The following is a 21,747-nucleotide window of genomic DNA, read 5'->3' on the forward strand; positions in this document are numbered from 1 at the left end:
GACTTGTGATCAGGTATTGGAACTTGAGATCCAAGCAGATGGTGTAGGGGCCACCCAGGGATGGAGGAACCCTAAATTAGATGGAGTCAGATTGTTCTTAACCTTCAAATGTTCAAGCACCATTTCAAAGCAACAAGCACATGGTGGGGCTGCACACGCTTTCTAAGCACACACATGCCTGGTACCCAGCGGTCTCCCCGCATACACATGACATGGAGCCTGTGGTGCTGGGTGTTGCTGGGATGTCATGTCCTCATGTCACACAGTAGCACCTAATTCTTACGAAGGACAGTGAGTGCTATATGACGCCACTACTGTCATCCCTTCAAATTGTGTTCAGAGCCAGCCTCTAGACGCCAGCCTTATGGTCTCTCCCTAGTTTGGGGCATTTTCTCCTGGTGACTGGTTGGGCTGCAGGCAGCTCGATGTCTCTAGGTCTTCCCTGAAATACAGGAAATTAAACAAGCACAAACTTAATCCTGTCCACCCCTGTTGTGGGGCCCAAGGCAAATGGCTGACTATTCTCAGGCCTCAGTTTCTTTTTCTACAGAAGCGCATTGGGTTGGGGTTGGAGAGGAGGTACCCACATGGGGTACTCACAACCACCGACGGCGGACATACTCATCCAGTTCCAGGACCCAAGCACCTCTTCTAACACCCTTGGGCACCCAGGTGCTGCCCATACACAAACGCAGGCAAAACACTCCTAAATTAAAAAAAAAAAGAAAATATAAAACAAAAACAAAACAGCAGCAACAACAACAACAACAACAAAACTGTGAGTTGGTTACTCTAGTTATCTTCCTACTTAGGACGGTCTCAGAGAACAGGTACCAGAAGAACTTGCCTCTCCGAGCTGAGGGACTGACTCATCTGCTTCTCAGAGCTCAAGAGCTGCCCAGGTTCCTAGCAGGTTGCACCCTGCCTGCTCAGCCGAAGTGCTGAACGAAATGCATCGTAAATTGTGGTCAGGAAGGGAGAAAAAGAGGAAGGAGGGAGGGTAAGAGGGAGGGAGAGGGAGAGAGAGAGAGAGAGAGAGAGAGAGAGAGAGAGAGAGAGAGAGAGAGAGAGAGAGAGAGAGAGAGAGCAAGCGAGCAAGCGAGCGAGCGAGCCCCCACTTCAAGGCCTGCTCCCTCCCTAGCGGGAGACCTGTGTATGTGAGGATGAAGGCAAACTGGCGACTGGCAAAGCTGGCCTTCTGATGGAGCGCGTGGTGCCCACTTTGAACGTGTGGCCTTTGTACCTGCCTATTCAGGGCGGCCTCAGGACGCTGGGGGGCAGGCACGCAGGGGAGGACAATGACGGGACTCGCTGCTTTGCGTTCTCTTTGAAGTGGTTCTGCCCTGGCCCCCCGCGGGCTCCAAAAAGAATGCTTTTGTTGCCCGCTCCAAAGATGCCGTAAGATTCTGGGGAAAAGTAACCGGAGGGGATCTACCCGATTAAAACAAAATTAAAGATAAGAAACAAATCAAGCCGGCCGTGCGGGGGCTGGCGGCAGCTTTGAACAGCGGTAGAAGGGACACTCTGTGATCCAACCCTTTCTCTCCCTGGGGAAGTGACCGGATTGGGGGAGGGGAGGCGAGGGGGGCTGTCCTCAATGGGAGCAGAAGCCTGGAAGCCAGAAGGGGAATTCAGGACCTGCTGGGGTCTCCTAGAGGGACACCAAAGGGGGAGTGGCGCCTAGGACTCTAAAATCAAAGTCCACTCCAGTGCTAGCGTTTGGGCAGAAAAAATGCTGGAGGCAAAATCAAAATAGCTACTGTTTACAGAGTTAGGTGCCAGGGGTGGGACCCAGTGCTGGCTCCAGGGGCAGAGTGAGGAATTTAAAGTCTTCACCACTGTGAAATGAATATGCGTGTTCAAACGCCTTTACATGCCCCATTTTACTGCTGCGGAAGTTGAGGCTCCAAAGGGGGTACCGTCTTCCAAGCACACACAACTGGCAAATGATGAGGTCACATCTGAAGTAATTTAGGACCTCGGTTTAGAGGAGAAAAGGGGACCATGGAGGCCCTGGCAGTCTTTTCGATCTAACCGAGTTCCCCGTACATGCTATACCCTGCGCTGCCTGAGGGGGCGCTTTCCAGGCTGTTCCAAGAAGTGTGTGTGGTGCTCAAAGAGGTTTTTAGATTTGCAGTGGGTTGGAAACACTATTCCTAGTCCAGACTCCCTCTCCCTCTCGAGTTTGCCCTTTAGAACGATCTTGCTGCACATTCCTGGCGGCCTCAAGTTGGTGATCCTCCTGCTTCCGACCTCCTCAGTGCTGGGATTGCAGGTGTGTGTGTGTGTTCACAGTGGGTTCTCTCAGACCCTCTCATCTGTTCTGAACACCTAGTTCCACTTTCTGAGCTGTGTAGAGTCAGCACGGGCCAGCCATGGCTGGATTTCATGTAGCCCCACTTGTCCACACCGCAGTCTGAGGACCTCTCTGACACCAGCCCAACTCTGTTCCTTTATGGCGACAAGAGGGCCTGAAGGATCATCAGGTTCTGCCACACATCTTCCGTGTCCAGGCTCAGGCTAGAATGTTTCTGCCTTTTCCAGGGCCTTGTCCATTTTCAAGCCAACCTCTCCTGTGAGCACAAGCCAGTGGTGCCTTTGAACCCTCACTTCAGCCTGTGTGCCTCGGGGTTCAGACCTAAAACAACTGCATCCAAATGAACATCCTGTGCTAAAGAGACTTGGCTCTATCTGCTGTGGCATTTGGCTCTCCAAATGGCGGGATGAGTACCCAACTTGGTGGAGAACATTCAGAAAGCTCTATTTTTACTCTCCCTTCAATGGTTCTTTCCTGCTCTGTTCAGAAAGCCCCACCATTGAGCTTTTGCTAGTAAGGGGCTCAGCTAGGAAGTACTGGACCCCAGATCAGGCATTTTCTAACTTTCTACAATTCTTACTACCTGCCATTGTGTTTAAAAGGGGGTGGGGGGATATGTTCTATGGAGGTGTGGTGAGCTGTGAGGAAGGGGGTGTCTCTGGCAGACCCATGTTGAGGCATCTCTTTCCCCTGAGGGGCCAGCCACAGGATGGTATTAGTATAGAGTTTATTCAGGGCATGGGAGAGGAGTTAAGAGGGTAGTAGAGGCAGAGGGAGAGGAGTAGAGGCCGGCCATGAGCACGTGGAGAGAGAGGAGGGGGAAGGAATGGGGAGAGAGCAGGGGCAAAAAGGCAAGAGCAAGAAAAGAGGAAGAGGGGAGCAAGCAAGCAAGACAGTGAGGTGAGGGCAAGCAGCACCTTTTACAGTGTCAAGGTTACCTGGCTGTTGCCAGGTAACTGTGGGGCGGAGCTTAGACAGAATGCTAACACCCACAACCCATTTCCTAGCACCTCATTTTTCAGGTTCCTTCCCACCATCCCACAGGGTGACTGACCTAAGAACCAGGCTACTACAACAGGGACTCTGTAAGCTAACAGGAAGCAGTGGATAGAGAGGAAGTGAGTAAGGCCCTGCAAAAGCTGTGGCCCCAGGGTCCTGTGCTTTGTCTAGCTGTCTGTCTGCCACACATGTGGGTAACTAGCCCTTTTCATCTGCGTACCTCCCAGACAGACAGTCCAGCTTCACTCCCTATGGTTCCCCTAGAGCTCCAGGGTTTCTGGTGGGCTCTCTGGGTTGAAGGCATTGCTGTCACCAGCTCTGGTCAGGTGGCCCAGCTCCTTGGTCTTCATGTTGCTTGGGTCAAAAAGCTCTACCCTCGGGAACATCCTTCATCCTGGGGTGTTACAGCTGTCATGACTACCATGACCGAGCTTGCTCTGGGTCCAACATGGCCCGGCAGGTGTCCCTGGCTGTGGAGCCAGGGTGTCAATATACCAGTCGCTGCAGGAAAAGCCCCACCCAGTCTCTGCACCTGGAACAGGGTCTCAGGATCCAGCTGTGACCTGCTTCAGCAGGTGGAAGCCCATAGTTAGCCTACTGAGTTGGGTGGAAATCAGCAGAAGGTGGGAGGGAAACCAGGAGGGCAGCCCAGGCTAGGTGATGAGGCTTTGGTTCCTAAGCACAGAGGGCTCCACAGAGAACTGAGGGTCTGCAGCTCTTGCTAGGTGTTAGTCTAGGCTGGGTTTTACAAGTGACTCTTTAAAAACATTAAAAAAAAAAAAAAAACAGCTTTGGACTTATTTAGTTAGTTTATGTATATGGATGTTTTACCAGCATGTATTGTCTGTGCACCATGGGTGCCTGGGGCCTGAAAAGGTCAAAATAAGGTGTTAGATACCCTGGAATTGAGGTTACAGATGGTGATGAGCCGTCATGTGGGTGCTGAGGCTCAAGCCCAAGTCCTCTACAAGAGCAACAAGTGTTCTTAACTGCCGAGGCCGCTGTCCAGCTCACAGTAAACTCTTAGACGCTCATTTCTCACAACCCAGCAGGACAGATTTGTTTTGTTTTATTTATTTGGGTTCCGTTTTTTTCCTACAAAGGGTTTCACGGTGTAGCCCTGGCGGTCTTGGAACTTCCGGACAGATTTTTGAGATGAGAAAATGGAGACTTACAGAGGCTTCAAGAGTCGACCAGTTCCAAGTGGAGCTACCAGTCTGTGGGAGCACAAAGACCTTGCAAAGTAATAAGTCTCTGCCATTTAAAGTGGGATCTTTTGAGTAGAGCGATGCAGGAAGAGTAAGAGTTTGTCTAGGGCAGAGGGAGTGTGTTCAGAATGAGAAAGGGCTGTCTTGGAGAGGAAAGGTAAGAGGGGAGGAGCTTGTGAGGGTGTTTCCATGGGGGGGGGCAGGATGCAGCTCAGAGTGGTCTGGGGTTGGAGGGGACATAGCAGGCACAGGCTTGTGAATGAGCCAGGCTTCCCGAGCTTAGCAGAGCGCTCAGCACGCACCAGCACTGGGTACCAGCGTGAGCAGCTCGGGGCGCCGCGGCGAGCGCGAAGTCTGCAAGTGGCGTCGCCAGGGCACCGCGGTCCCCGCCCACCGCCGGAGCACTAACGCGGAGCAGATGGCCGGCGGCCCGCTCGCCTCCCGCCGCCGCGCCGCGCTTTGAAGTGGCCGCTGCCGCCCTGGGCCGCCGGAGCCCCGCGGGCCCAGGCTGCGCGTGTTTACCCAGGTGCTCGGCCGGCCGGGGTCTCGGCCGGTCGGCGTGGGGCAGCTGGGCTGCAGAGCCACCGAGCAAGCCACCGCTCCGCCGGCGCCACCGGGCTTCCCACTGCAGCCACCGCGCAAACGCAGGCTTTAAAAGGCCAAGGCTTCGTCCAAGGATCGCCGGCCACCTGGCCCCGGACCCCTTTCCCGTCTGCCTTGCCCCTCCTTTTAGGCGGGTTTCCCTTGGCGCTGGCACCATCCCCACCCCACCCCCCACCTCCACTCTGGTTAAGGCGCCTGGCACCTCCCCCTGCGCCGCAGGACAAGGACAGTTCTTCTCGGCAATTATTACATGTGGCTGTCACGGCTAGAGCAGTGCTTCGTGTGCACAGGGCCCTGCGCCATGGGTGTACCCATCCTTGTCCTCTCTTCAGAGAGGACAAGAAGCTTGCCCAAGGCCATAGCTGGGAAAACCAGAGCCAAAGTTTGAAGCCAGGGCTGGCTCGTTGGGGCCAGAGTTTCCGCTGGGCAAACAAGATTCTGCCCCACCCCTGCTGAAGAGCCCTCCAGCCGCACCCCACCCTACCCCTGGTTCCGTGCTTTCCCTTGAGCAATACCGAGGAGCTCAGTGGTCTCTTGCATTTTACACCCAGTGCCTCCCAGCATCTGGTTGGAAGTGGACTTTCAGGCTTGTCTCCAGACATGCACGAGAGGACCTGTTTTCCAAGATCCCCAAGGCTTTGGCGGTCTGGAGGACATTTAGCTAAGAGTATCCTTTCGGAATTGCACTTCCCTCATCAGACTGGGAGCATCTCAGGACTCAGCCTTCTCTACCCCATCAGAATAGTCTTGTGAAGGCCCATGCTTCCCACAATAGCCTGGGATCTTCACAGGACCCCTGTGGTCCACAACAAACAGGGAATGTGACAGCAGACCCTATTTCAGAATAGCGGCTTGCCTCCAGTCTACTTAGCGGCGGGACTGGGGGGGGGGGGAGGATAGGGGGAAGCCTGGGTCACCAGCAGGGTGTTACCTGGGTAATACAAAAGCCAGGCCGAGGCCCCTTCTGGCCTCAGTGTGCTTATGAGGGCCCTGCAGGAACGAGGATAGGGCAGACATTTGTCCCTGTGCATCACTTTGGCTCATGGTTATAGGATATCATATGAGGGAGCAGGAGGCAGGTGTCGGCTGGCTCTGACCCTCAGCCCCATGTTAAGAGCATGGTCCTGGCAGTCTCCCTCTGCCCAAAGACCAGGCAGGTTACTTGTCGCCATGCGTTCAGGACAGGCGCCCCCGCCGCAGCCGCTCCCCGCAGCCTGACCCCTCACATATCCGGCGGGGATGAATCAGCCGCGTTGCTGCCGCTGGCTGCACACTCTGATCCCGGTCACTTTGTTCTCGCTTTAAAGCCAGTGGGCCAGTGGGGGAGGGGCCGTCTCTCTTCTCTTCCCCTTCTCCCTCAGTCTCCTCCGTACTTGCAGGGCTGGGCTGTGATGGTACTTGAAAGGACCGCGACACTCAGTTATCTGGCCAGGGAAGTCCGGTCTGAGAGTTATCTGTGCTGACTGGTGGAGTGGACGGCTGTGCGCCTGTGTGAGCGCCCTGCACACGCGCTGCTGTGGAATTAGAGACGTGTGGATACGGGTACCTTATAACTACTGTAGCTTTCGTACTTATTTTCATCCTTAGTAGGCAAGGCTACTACTGCCTTTATGCCCCCTGCACAAGCATCCTCTCTGTTCCTGTTGAACAGTTTTTTGAGGACCCAGAAGATTCATGGTTAGGAATATATATGCCCAACAAAAGTCATCCCTAAACATGGATCCAAGGGAAAATGCCAGAATGGTGTTGGATAACATCTCAAGTTGGAGCCACCCTTTGCTTATAGCCAGGGAACAAGCAAATGAAAGAGGGGGTAGCTCCAGGTATTTATTGGGGCAGCACACTGCAGGGTGCATAGGGGCAGTGAGCTACCAGGGGATCAGGCAATAGTGTGGATGGGTTGAGGGATAGAAGCTAGACAGGAAAACATGCAAGCTGTAAGATTCCATTGAGAGTTCAAAAACCAAGCAGTTTGTCAGTCAAGATGGAGGCTTGAGAGTGGCCGATGTTAGAGAGTGCCTACAGGGGATCAGAGAGCCATGGGGGCAGTGCTCTTGGTCTCCATCTGCCTTAGGGTTCCTTGAGTGTGACCCTGTAAAGAGCATGTGTGCTGGGAGCGGGCAGTCCTGTGCGTATCTTGTTGGTTGTCAATAAACTTATCTGAAAGTTCAGTACCCTGCATTTGTTTTTCTTGTGTTATATCCTCTGTAGGGAGTGTGTGTGTGTGTGTGTGTGTGTGTGTGTGTGTGTGAAGTTATAAATCTGTTATGCTTTTTTTTTCCTTTTGAAAAGCTCTAATTCTAATTCTTGTTTGGAATTTTGTAGCATTATAGATTTACTTAGGAAGACTTGCCTGTTTTATAACATTAGTTATGTTTCCTCTATGAACATGGTATGCCTCCATTTATTCTGGTCAATTTCTCTATCTATCTATCTATCTATCATCTATTTATCAATCTGGTTATTCTGAAACTTGTTTTGTAGACCAGGCTGACCTCAAACTCAGAAATCTGCCTTCCTTTACCTCTCAAGTGCTGAGATTAAAGGCATGACCAAGTCATGATGTCTTATAAAAGAAAACATCTAATTGGAGCTGCCTTACAGTTTTAGAGGTTCAGTCCATTATCACCATGGTGGGCATTCTGCAGGAAGACCGTGTACTGAAGGAAGAGCCAAGAGCTCTATATCTTGATCCAAAAGCAGCCAGGAGACTGAATATGTTTCACATTGGGTGTAGCTTGAGCATTTAAGACCTCAAAGCCCTGCCTCCGTGGTGACACACATCTCCTCCAATAAGGCCACACTTCCTAATAGTGCCACTCCCTATGGCCAAGCATCCTATGGAAGCCATTCCTGTTCAAACCACCACAACCCCTGTGTCTGGTGATTTCCTTCTATTTCTTTCTAGTTGAGGTTACTGCAAGGCAGCTTGTAAGGCTTTTATTTGCTTGTTTGTTCTGTTTCCGGTTTTGAATTGTGAAATAAAATATTATCTTATGCTTTCTCTTTCAATCCTTTAAATCGCTGTAAAACATACATTGCATATTTAAGCCATTTTTAGATCTACTTTCCAGTATATTAAATAGGGTCACATTGTTGGGCAACTATCACCATATCTATCTTTAGAACCTTTTGTTCACACCCGAGAGTTTATGTCCATTAAAGTAACTGCTATGTCTCTGTTCCCTTAGCCAGGAAGCTAGTGTTGTGATTTTCTCTGTGTGGACACGTGCAACGTCTATGTTTTGTGACCAATCAATATCACTCAGTGTCATATCAAGCATCAGCCATGTTGTGGCACATATGTGAAGAGGCCTTAAGGCCAGGTGATTCTGTTGTTGGATATGTGCAGATGTCTGAGACTGGTTTAGTTCTTTGGATGCACACTGCAAAGGTTGCTGGGCCACACGGGAATTCTGTGCCTAAGTGTTCCCACAGTGGGGGTGTCATTTTGCATCTGATTTAGGTTTTGAGAATTTCCTTTTCAAGTATGCCAGGAGCACGAGACATCAGGCTAACAAAAGCATGATTTTTGAATCTCTCAGAGTGCTCTGTTTTATGGTCCCACCTTAAACCATGAGGGGTTTTTACATCTTGATACCCAAGGTTGTATATAAGGTGGGTTCTGGGCATGTTAATCTATCCACAATGGCATCCTTGTCATTGTCTCCTGCTCTCTGTCCTCTGGGATAGATGGCTTTGCAAGGTGACACTGGAGAGAAAGCCACAGGCTTGTTCCATTATGCCTAGAAGCAGAGATCCAGCTCTATACCAGGCATGAATGGCTCCAAGATCCAGGGCAGGGCTTTGAGCACATGCCACACAATGGAAGATTCACTGGGGTGGGGGAAGACACTTAAAGCCTTGTCTGCTATATATGGATATTAGCCAATAGCTGCCTTCCCTTGTGGTGGGGCCCTAACCCAGAGTTCTGTTTATTGGGAACTAGTCACTTTCACAATCACAATGTAACAGTTATAGCTGCCCACTCTCTCCCCAAATATAACACTAGCCAGCACAGCGTGAGCTGCCCTTCCTCTACATCTCACTTTATCCTTGGGCTAACTTTTCATCAGAGGTCAGGAACTGTCTCTCATTGGCCAGGACTGCATCCCCAGCCTTGCTGGCCTTGTGGAATGCCAGGTCCCAACCAGGGTTACTCCCTCTTAGATCCATCTCTTAGGAATGCTTTTCTGGGCTGTAGAGGGGTGGGTGCTAGAGGAAATTTGGGAGCAGAGACTGAGTCAGACCTTCTGATCTTTGTTCAGCCTCACACTGATATTTTGGGAAAGACTGTATACATGTGTTTATATGCACACAACTGTACATGTGTTGAGTGTGTGTGTGTGTGTGTGTGTGTGTGTGTGTGTGTGTGTGATTGTGTGGTCAGGGAAGACTTACAAAGGAGGCAAACGTCAACCTGAATAAACAGAGAGAAGAAGCATGCTTCTCTCCAGCAATGGGGAGATAGCAAAAGCAGAACCAGGAGGAGCAGAGCCATACCTGACACAGTATATTCAGTGGTACCACCCTGGTCTTTTACTTGTACATTTTCTGAATGAAAAAGCAAGCCCAGAGCTCAATCTGAATCACAGTCCCGTGCGGTTCCTGTATTTGTGGAGCAGAAACATCCTGGGGCTTTCTCTAGGTCAAGCCCTCTAGCAGGAAACATCAGTGGCAGACCCAGCACCTAGTTCTGGAGGTCAGGATGCCCAGGTCAGATGGTAGGGACCACTCTGCCTCTCAGGCAAAGCTTCTGGTGTTGAGACAAAATACCCGATGGATCCAAGATAGAGGAATCACTGTGCTTATGGTTTCAGACCATTGTGGTGAGAGGAATTGTGTGGTGCCTCACTTCCTTGCAGACAGGAAGCAGTATGAAAATAGGAGGGGCCTATACCAGAGATAGTCCCAAGACCATGCCCCAAGTGACATCTGTTTTATTTAGGGTTTTATTGCTGTGAAGAGACACTATCACCATAACAACTCTTATAAAGGAGAACATTTAACTGGGGTTTACAGTTTCAGAGTTTTGGTCCATTATTGTCATGGAACAAAGCATGGGAACATAGTCAGATATGGTGCTAAAGAAGGAGCTGAGAGTTCTACATGTGGATCAGCAGGCAGCAAGAAATAAATGCTATACTAGACCACGCTTGAGCACTTGAAACCCCAAAACCCTCCCTCCAGTGATGAACTTCTGTGTGTATCCCTTCTCCTCAGGGGTCATTGGCCACTAGCCCACAAAGGCAGAGGGAAAAGAAGTAGTGAGTGGGGTTTGGACAGCAGTGATGCGACAGAAGGACTTCCAGAAACAGCTTCAGTGAGACAGCTCTACTTTATTGTTCCAGTGGTAGTGGATGCAAGGGCTTTTGGGGTTATGGGCTGAAAGGACTGATTGGTCATAACACAGTATATAAAGATCATAGGATGGGAAGAACTGAGTGGACTTATGTGCTGAGTCATGCAGCTTCTTGCAGGAATCTCTGTGCAGGATCATCCTTCAGATAAGGCCAGGCACTTGTGCTTAGAGACACTCTCCAGAAGACGTCAGTGGAGAAGGGGAAGCCCCATTGAGAAAGGGAGTCCTCTATTTTGCACTGAGCTTAGAGAGTTTGGCAGTTTGAATATGCTTGGTTCATAAGAAGTGGTACAGCTAGGAGATATAGCCTTGTTAAAGGGAGTATGTCACTGTTGGAGTGGGCTTTGAAGCTCTACACAGTGTGGAAGAATCAGTTCTTCCTGGCTGTAGTCAGATTAAGATGTGGAGTTCTCAGTGTCTCCCTATGCTCCCATTTGATTATTATGGACTGAACCTCTGAACCTGTAAGCCAGCCCCAATTAAATATTGTCATTTGTAAGAGTTGTCTTGGTCATGGTATCCCTTCACGACAATGGAAACTTAAACAAAGACAGCTGTTGGTATCAGGGACTGGGGTATTGCTGTGTTTTTGTTTGGAGAAATGTAGAGTCAGGGACTTTGGATTTGTAAAGTGCCAAAACACTTTAAGAGGCACTTAATAGGCCATCCTAGTAGGAATATGGAAGACATTGGTGCTAAGGATGATTTGAACTGTGCACATCTGGCCCAAGAGGCTTCAGTGGAAATTTTTGGTAAGTTTTTTTGTGATATTTTTGGTGGAAAATGTGGCTCTTTTTGCCCATGTCTGAAAAGTCTGCCTGTGGTTAAGTCTAAGGTAAAAAGAATCAGATTGATTTCATTGATGAAGGAAGCCACAGAAAAGCCCAGCATAGACTTTGTCTTCTGGTTTACTTTCATAAAGAATGTTTTGATCAAGTGTAGCAAGCTTAGAAAGGAAAAATACAAAACATATAGTTCAAGTAATAAGGGGGCATCAGGAAGTGAAATGGAGCTGATTCATGAGTTCAAGGAGATAAACAGATTAAGGGAGTGATCTCAGGGCAAGATCCTACCCAGCTAAGCTTATTGTTTGTGTTTGCAGTTGAACAAGGAATTGTTATGTCATGTTAGCTGTGGTTATTACCTAGTTATTGCTTTCATTTAGGCTTTTAATCTGAAGTGAAGACAATCCAGAAATTGAGGATACCAGCTTTTGATCTGGATCTGGAGGCATAGTGTCTATGAAAAGCTTAGGCCCAGGCATGATGGTACACACCTCAAATCTAAGGAGTCAGACACAAGGAGATCTCTGAGTTCAGGGCCAACCTGGTAACAGATACAGTTCCAGATTTTAAAAAGTTTAGATCCAGGCATGGTAGTACATGTTTTTAATCCCAGAACTCAGGAAATAGAGGCCTGCAAATTTCTGAGCTCAAGGTTAGCCCGGTCTATAGAGAAAGTTCCAGGATAGCCAAGTTTAGGAAGTGAAGGAGTTGGAAAATAGAAAGCTTGGTATAAATGTAATAGAACAACAGGGCTATATTCTAGCAAACAGCAGAACTTGGCAGTTTGGCCATGTGGCTCTGAGTTTGGAGTGAAAAATAGAAGGGACTACTGGACAATTAATGCTGGTTAGATGGAGCTAAGAAATTAGCAATGAGTAAGAAGAGACCAGCATCCATGTGGCAAAATCTTCTGTGATATGTTTTTTGAGAGCAAAAAGAAGCTGTGTTTCAGAGGTGACCAAGACTGTGTACCTCATGCTGGTAGCCAGATTTGGAAGTGTGTAAGAGTCGCTCAGGTGGTAGTGGCTTTGAAGGCATAAAGGGGTCGTGGAAAGCAGCTGAGGCTTGGCACTGTGTAAGGCCAGGGCAGAGCATTAGTGAAGGTATACCCTCACATACAGTTGGCATCCCAGGACTGAATGGGTCATGCAAAGAAGTTGAGGCTTGGTATCATGCAGGGAGCCTATGAAAGGCTATTGGTGAAACCTATCTGCAGTGGAAGACTACAGAAAATTGGAGATGCCAGTACCAGGAGATGATCACCAAGAACAGCAGCGGCAATGGAGTGGATCAACCAGAGCCTGGAGTGCTACAGAGGGCAGAGCTGGAGAAGTGGTCCAAGCTCTTTGGAGGAACCCAGATGATTATGTGTGGATCACAAACATTGAAACAAGGAGCTGTAAGTTGAGGTTGCCTTGGAGACTTCAAGATGTTTAAGATGTCAGGGCTGTGGGATAGCTGCTGAGGAAGGCTACTAACAGGGTGTATAATCAACCCAAGAGAATGAAGCTTGTTGCTGCTGAACACCAGATCTGACAACAGCAGTCAACAAGGATGAAAGGAATTGGAGATCTAAAGAGTGCTTTGACATCAGACATGGAGACACGGAGTTTGGAGTTTGACCAGCTGGTTTCTGGTCTTGCTTTAGTCCAGTGTTTCCTCACTATGATGTCTGGAATGGTAATGTATATCCTGTGATGTTGGAAGTGTGTGATCTGCTTTTTGATTTTGATTTTGTAAAAACTTTGGACTTTTAACATTGTTGAGACTGCTATAGACTGTGGGGACTTTAGAAGTTGAACTAAATATATTTTTTTATTATGCTAAGGCTTGGTATGACTCCCATAGATTCACAGGTTTGAACAAGCCTCTGGGGGCCAGGCAGTGGAATGTTGGTGGCTTGAAAATGCTTGGCTCATACAGGTGACACTGTTTGGAGGGGTGGTCTTGTTGGAGAAAGTGTGACAGTGTCAGGGTGGGCTTTGAAGCTCCACCTAGTATGGAAGAGTCAGTTTCTCCTGGTTGCAGTCAGATCAAGATGCAAAACTGTCAACTCCTCCTGTACCATGCCTGCCTGGATGCTGCCATGCTCCCACCATGATGATAATAGACTGAATCTCTGAACCTGTAAGCCAGCCCTAATTAAACTTTGTCCTTGTAAGAGTTGCCTTGGTCATGGTGTAGCTTCACAGCAAAAGAAGCCTAAACTAAGACAGAGAACTACCCAGACAGAGTGAACTGCTACCCTGATAGTATAGTCTTCAACATGCTTCCTCCAAAAAAGTTCCACCTACTCAAGCAAGGCCACACCTAAATAAGGTACTCTCAAAGAGCCTATGGGCACTTTCAAACCACCACAACATCCTTCTTTCATCCTTCTCAAAATAATACCACAGAGATAGGACTGATGCTTAGCACATAAATCTGTGGGGGCATTTGATAGTCAAATTCTAAAGTCTTTTTCAGAGGGCCTGCCTTTGTTTGTGCCTTCCTCCTGGAGGGATTAATATAAACAAAGTGAGTAAGACCTGCTGATTTAGAGGTCAAAGGCCCAATTTGGTGTATTCAGTTCACTTCTTTTGTGCTAGTGTTAAGAATGCTTAGTCCCCTTTGACAGCACTGAATGTTTAGTGACAGATAGCACCTGGGCAGAGTCTATGTAACCTGCATGACATACTTCAGAGCTCTGCCTATCATCTTACTTACAGCTAGCCACAGGAGGGACCATTATCACCAAGGTCTTAAGATAAGGAAGTGATGCTCAGAGAGGTTAGGAGACATGCTCAAAGTCACAGAGACTGATTCAAGACCACTGGGAGGTGCAACCAAATGATAGATTTGGGCATTATGTATTATTAATTTATTTATACCTGTTCATGATGGTCATTTTTTTTCACAATTTAGTCAATGTTGGCCCAGAACACTCTATTGTAGCCCAGGCTGGCTTCAACTCATGATCCTTCTGCCTCGGTCCCTTGAGTGCTGGTATTATAGGCATGGACAATCGAGCCTGGATTTCTTTGTGGACATAGATCTGTGTATGGGGTTATGGGGAGTTACTGGAAGGTAGGCACTACAGGCGAAATCCACCTGTGGCCAGAGCGCAGACCTATGCTGGCATAGCCTGCCCAGCTTTCATGCATCCTGGATGTGGAGTACAGCTGGTGAAGCTGGTGAGCTTCCTCCATCTAGTGAAGAAACTCAGAAGGAGCCAGAGAAGCTGTGTACTGTTCCCAACAAAGAGGGCAGCCAGCAGCTTGGTGTAGCACTAGCTGGGAGTCTGGCTCCTTGACACCCCCGCCCTAGGAGTTAGCAATCACCAACGCTGATTAGCCTCTGCCTTCTTCAGCTTACACAAAAATGTTTATTTGTTATCTGGAATGAACTCAGAGCCACGGGAAAGTTTTGGGAGCATGTGGTTCTGGCTCAGCTAAGTTTTCTGGTGCTAAAAGATCTGAGATACTAAACGGTAAAGCAGGACTCCAGGCTTGTCTTGTGCTTATAGCCATGAAGTTATTTTCACAGTTGGGTCAGAGAGGGTAGGAAAGGGAACAAGGGAGGTGTAGGGTAGCACAGACAGGTAGTTTCAAGCTGGTCCAGTACAATAAATGGTGAGAGGTAGCTTGGAACATAGAGGGTAGTGGGAGGAGTCTGCAGTAAACAGATTGGCCTGAGAAGGGTTCTTTCTAGCTCCAGCCATTATTGCCCTTTGGGAATGTGGACTGGGTGTGGACATATAGCTGGATTTTTTTTTTCAACGTGGCTAGTGACTTTAAATCTGGTGTGTATGTGTGTGTGTGTGTGTGTGTGTGTGTGTGTGTGTGTGCATATGTGTACACAAAATCTGCCACTTGAAAAATGTTAACAGCCAACTAAGTTTCTACCCATTGCTTTTTTTAAAATTCTGTTTTTTTCCCCTTTTTAACTTTGTATTGGTTCTTTGTGAATTTCATATTATGCACCCTAGTTCTCCTCCCTGATCTCCCCCTCCTGTCATACTTCCCTCCACCCTTGCAACCTCCCCCCTCCAAGAGAGAAAAAAAAAATCCTTGTGAAAGCTGTAGTGAGTCACAGTGTCCCAAAGTATACCCTTCGGTCCACACTTCTTCCCTTGCAAATGTTAGTTGCAATGACTGGTTGGTCTTGTGCGAGGATTCTGGTTTCTGCTTCTCCATCAGTACTGGGACCTTATTGAGAGTCCTCTTGGAGATCCTGTTGTTGCCCTGTGTCATGGAGATGCTGCGGTTTTGAATCTGTAGGCTCCTTCATGTACTCCAGCAGTTCACAGATGGAATATATATATGTTGGGATGGACCAATTCAAAGCCCTGGATCCGGGTCTGAGAGGTATCTGAGTTTGTCAGCCCACTGACTCTGCTGCTCTCATGCCCTCTGGCAGCTCACCCACCCCCATCAGCATTAGTTCTTCTGTGCTGCAGAAGGTGAGGGGCAGGGCCAGCTCTCCTGCCCACCACTGGTGGCAAGGGCAAGAGGGATGAGAGGGAATCTCCCTCCAAGTGATGCTGCTGCCACTACACTGCTGACAAGAAGCAGGGCTGGATTTCCTGTGCTAATGCCCTCAGGGCTGGCTCATCAGCAACTCCCACATCTCTACTGTGCTGCCCAAGTGAGGTCCAGGGCCTGCTTTCCTAAATGCTGAAGTATACAAGGGGTAGAGACAGTCCTCCTGTTCTGATCTCAGGGACAACTCTTCTGCCTGTTGGTGGTGATGAGGGGCAGGGTGTTGGGTCTCATCGTCACCCATTACCACATGGCAGACAAGTGGTGAGGCCAGCTCTCCCACACTCACGTCCTCAGGCTGGGTTACCTGCTCTCCCACCATCTGCATTAGCTCTACTGTGCTGCCCAGGCAAGGTGCAGTCTAGCTATTACATTTAAATATGGCTTCCCCAATGCTCAGCATGTGACCTTTGACTTTGGAGGCTCCCAAATGTCCTTCCTACCACATGTCCTTGCAAACTTCTTGGTTTTGTCCTGATGAAAACTGATACAAATGACCCCTTCACTCACTTTTCTTCAGAGTACAGTAGTTTCGTTTCTGTCATATGATTTTCAGGGCTAGAATTGGTGGGTCCGAGAAAGTGTTTTAAATGAGATAAAGATATACATGATATCATATGTGGTATTGTGTATTTTTATATTCTATAATTCATTATATTAAATTATATAATAAATTAAATTATATATATTACATGTATATGTGTGTATGTATTCAGAGCTTCATTATATTGCCCAGGCTGGCCTTGAACTTACAGTTCTCTGGTTCAGTCTACCAAGTATTAGACTTGCAACCATGTGTCTAATACCTACTTTTCAAAATTTAAATGCAAAAATTAAAGAAACTTTTTTACTAAAGTTGCCAGATTGTTTTTCAGTCTGAAGGAACTTAACTTCAGTGGCAGTTCACAAGCTGAACGGAACTTGTTTGGTGCCCACCAGACATCTTGATCTTGTCCCTAAATGCCTTTCTCTGATGGCCCTGGCCGTTGCTAGGGCACCTTCCCTTTTGCCATGGGCATTTAGCTTCCTGCTTTTATGTATCACCCCTTCATGTTCTTTGCCATAATTCCCATTGGGTGTTTGTCCTTTTCTTTCCAATCTGAAAGAGCCTTTTGTAGATTACAGGTCTTAACTCTTTGCTCTCTGAATAACAAAGATTTCCTCCCAGATTTACTGCTTGTCTGTAACCTTTGCTCATGTTGTCTGCTGCTTTATACAAGACTAGAATATTGTGTCGTGTGAATCTGTCTTTCTTATTATGCCTATTCTGGATCTCTTGGGAAGGAGCCCAGGAAAAGGTGAATGATAGCCAATGCCTAAGTGGGGACCAGAAGGAAGTGGGACCCTAAAGACTGGGAGATACAGATAGTGGAGTGCATGTGCCCATTTGGGGCATTCCCTGTGGTGTGTGGTTTTCCCCTTGAGCCATCAAGACTGACGAAGGCTGTTGTCCCCAAGATTTGCTTGAGGGATCCTGGTGGAGAGCATTTGGCATGTGTGAGGCCCTATATTCTGTCCTAAGCACCAAAGCAAACAAAAGTCATATAGTAAAAGTCATTACCAATGTGTTGATAGAAGTCTGCAGCCTGGAAGAGATGGTATCAGATGCTGGGCATGTAAGAAATTGTATTAATAGGAGTGGGCTTGGGGGCTTTCACAGCATTCGTGTTGCTTAGCTTTCTGTCAACTTGACACACACTAGATTTATCTGGGAAGAGGAGCCTCAATTGAGAAGCTGTCTCCATTAGATTGGCTTGTAGGGAAGTCTGGTGGGGGCATTTTCTTGATTAATGATGGATGTAGGAGGGTCCAGTTACAGTGGACAAGAAGTCCTGGGTGGTATAAAAAAGGAAGCTGAGAGGTCGGTGAGATGGTTTAGTGGTTAAGAGTACTGGCTGCTCTGCCAGAGGGAGTAAGTTTGATCCTCAGCATCTGCATAATGGCTCACAATTGTCTGCAACTCCAGTACCAGGGGATCAGATGCTTTCTTCTGGCCCCATAGGCATCAGGCACACACGTGGTACAAGACATTCATGTAGGCAAAACACTTATATACAGAAAGCAATAAAAGAAGTTAAAAAGAGAAGAAAGGAAACTGAGTGTGAGCCAGAAGAGCAAGCCAGTAAGCAGCATCCCTCCATGCCTTCTGCTTCCGTTCCTCCAGATTCCTGCCTTGAGCTCCTGCCTTGGGTCCCTCAATGCACTGTGACCTGGGATAAGAAAGTCAAATATTCCTTTTCTTCCTAAGCTGCTTTTGTTCATGGTCATTATCATACCCATAGAAGCAAACCAAGACATCTCTGTTCTCGGTGGCTTCTTTAACCTTACAGTCTGTAAGGACATGAGGAGAAAATGCTATCTGTGACCCAGGGTAGGAGCCTCCTAGACAACAAACTTGTTAGTGTGCTGGTCTCAGCCTCATCAGTCACCAGAATGGTGAGAAATAAATTTCTGTTGTTTATAAGCCACCTGACCTCCGGAATTATCTTATAATATCCGCCTGGACAGACTAAGGTAGTTACTAAATATTTTTTGTGAGAGAAACTGGGCCTAGAGATGTCCAGTTTTATTGAGATTGTGTCTCTTAAGACACCAGAGGCTACTTCAGGAGATGTGGCTCAGTTGGGAAAATGCTTGTTTAGCATTCATAAAGCCCTGTGTCTGATCTTCAACACTGTGTAAACCCGGCATGGTGGCTCACACCAAAAATCCCAGCACTCAGATGGAGAAGAAGGTAAAAGGATCTGAAGCTTATGGTCACCCTCAGCTATACAGAGAGCTTAGGCCAGCCCGGATTATACGAGACAGAGACAGAGGGAATGGAGGAACCGAGCTATAAATTTTCTGTATTAGTTTACCATGACTGGCCTTTGAAATAACTGATAGGCTCCGATGTCAGCAAGCATGGACCGGAACGTGACCCTCTGTTCTATCGGTGGCGAAATGGCACACTCCAGACCGAGGGCAGCTAGGGAATGGGATTCAAGATGCAAAATGTGCCTGACCTCTGTCCTGCCAGCCCTACTTCTGCACAGTGGAGACCATAAGAGCCCTGCTTCAACAGGCTTCTGAAAGGTCAAATGAGTTAATCTACGACAGCCACCAACCTCAGTGGCTGGCAGGAGGGTCAGAGACATCAGGATCGCTACTGCCACAGAACCACCTGCATTTCAAATGGTGAGCTGCAGGGACTGCTATCGGAAACAGCAGAATCAGAGGGGCAACAGCAGAATCAGAGGGGCAACAGCAGAATCAGAGGGGCAACAGCAGAACCAGAGGGGCAACAGCAGAATCAGAGGGGCAACAGCAGAACAAGAGGGGCAATAGCAGAAGCAGAGGGGCAACAGTAGAACAAGAGGGGCAATAGCTGACTCCTCGCCCAAAGCGAAGGAGGAGGCTGATTCCTGGGACACTGCTGTTCTGGTAACAGGGTATCACCACCTCAAGTATCCGCAGACTTTTAAACAGTGAGCGCATCCTTTTCTTCCTTGCATATCGCTGCCTTAACTGTGTATCTTCCCAGCCTTTCATTGTCGCTGTTGCATCTGTTTGCTTATTCAATATTTGATCCAATTCAAAATAGCTTTTGGAATTCAAGGATGCTCATTTATATAGAATAACACAGTGTGCTATGTGTGTGTGTGTGTCTCTGTGTGTGTCTGTGTGTGTGTGTGTGTGTGTGTGTGTGTGTGTGTGTAGGTTGAATGCCTGCTCAGAGATCTGTAAAGTCAAGGTGAGTCTTCTGGAATCACTAAATGGGGAAAGTGAGAAAAGTCAGGGTTGAAACCACATTCATATCAGTACAGTGGTGCACCTTCAGATCTTAGCACTCCAGGAGTTCAGGCAGGAGGATTGCTGCAAACTCAAGTCTTGCCTGGGCTACGGAGTGTCACAAAGAAAGAAGAAGAAAATCCCACACCATGCACAAAATTTGAAAGTCTCCTGAGGCTGAGTATCGGATACAAAGTCCTGTAATGGAATCTTATTGCCTCGTCCTGCCACGTGACCCTGGCTAGACCAATCACTGAATGTGCTAGCCCTTCCCTAGTGTGCCATTAGGCTGCCACTTGCTCCCCGGGGAAGGTAATGGTGAATGGAATAATAGTAAGTAGGTGGCACTGCTGTCACAGGTGTGTGCTGGGCCCTGGCTACTTTGTCTCCAGGGCTGGTGCCCGATCTCCAGGTTTTTTTGATGTTGGAGGTCAGGCAGAGCTGATAGCTCTCGGTACACAGTGGTCAGCTTTTAAAAATCGATTTATGCATAAACTATATTTTTATGCTGATCTGGCATTGCCCTCATACGTATTTCCAGGGTGGATGTGGCACTTCAATATGTACAGACCACGTTCGTGTTACCTCAGCCCTGCCATCCCTTTGTGCTGGGGATATATTTTGCATTTCTTCACTGCCTGGTTTGAAATGTCCCATGAATTGTTGTCAGTCATCAGTCTCCTCCCATGTCACCATCAACTGTAGTTATCTTCCAGATACTCACTAACCACCCCTCCCTGAGCTCCCCACCCGCAGTTACTGCTGACTACTGTTCTGCCCTGCTTCTTTCGGGGTCACCTTTTTGTCTTCACACAAAGAAGAGAACATGGGCGTTTGTCCTTCTGCCCCTGGCTTATTTCACTTAACACGCTGAGCTCTGGTTCCATCCAATTTGCTCAGAATTTCATTCCTTTTATGGTACCTAAGATACTATTATGCATATGTGTCACCTTTTAAACGACTCCCACTCCCATAAATTTATGGGTTGTTCCGGATCTGGCTGTCGTGGAGGGCACTTCAGCAAATGTCTTTCCAACATACTGACTTCCTCTGCGGTGGATCTGTGTCCTATAGCAAGATTGCTGGGCCCTATGGTAGTTCTATTTCAAGCTGTTTGAGGAAGGTCCTTTCTGTTTGCAGTAATGGCTGTAGTCCTTTGCATTCTGACCAGAGGTATACTCTTTTCTCCACCTCAGAAGGCATTTTCCCTCTGCCCTTAATGGCAGCAGGCATTCTGTTTGGGGTTTGATACCAGACGTTTCCTGACAGTGTGACCCTGGCCCATGCCATACCTTCCTGACCATTTGTGTATCCTCCATATGAGAAGTGTCCAGTCGGTCGTTTCCCTTTTGTATTTTTGCTATTAACTTTGATTCCTTATGAATCCTGGAGCCGACTTCCTTGTCACATGCTCAGCTGGCAGTACTGCCTGCAGTGTGGTGGCTGCTACCCCCGCCCCGCCCCCGCCGCCATGGATTTTTCCTTTGCCGTGCAGAAGCACATTCATTGGAAGCATCCCTACCGCTTCGTCACGTTTTGATTTGTTGTGTGAGAGCTCTAAAACTTTTTTTTCCCCAGCCGATGTCCTGAAAGTACTTCTTCGATGTTTTCCTCTAATGGTTTCCCCTGGCAGGTTGGTGGCTCTGGCTTCTGAAGACCCGGAGCAAAGCGGCCACCCTCCTCCCACCGGGGCTTGGGGGTGTGTGGGGAGGAGCAAGTTCCGCTGGAGCCTCCTCTAGAAGGCTGCATCAGAAAACTCTGGAGCTGGGCGTGGGGTGGAAACACAGACACACAGTTAATTACGGCAGCACACTCGGCGGCGCCATCCTAATTAAAGCTAGTCCCTGTAGAAGCCAAGATTTAAAGTTCTCTCTTTTATAGTGCTCGACAATGCCCCTCCCTCTGCCGCATCTCCTTCAGTTTGGAGGATGAAGGCGGGAAGCACTTGAGGAAGGCTGTCATTGTCCCGCTGGAGGAGTGTAGCCGCCGTTCAGCACTGAGTCAGTCAGCCTGGGCCTTCTTACTGGAAATGATGGGTGAGGCAGTAGGGTCTCACTCTAAGAGAAGAGTTAGGATTCTCTTGGCTCTGGAACCTTCCAGAAAGTGAGAAATGGCTCTCATGAATGACTCAGCCGGCCTAATGTTCAGGGAGATGGGGGAACCCTGAATCCTCAGCCACATT

This window comes from Micromys minutus (genome assembly GCF_963924665.1).
Source record: "Micromys minutus genome assembly, chromosome: 24".
NCBI classification, from domain to species: domain Eukaryota; kingdom Metazoa; phylum Chordata; class Mammalia; order Rodentia; family Muridae; genus Micromys; species Micromys minutus.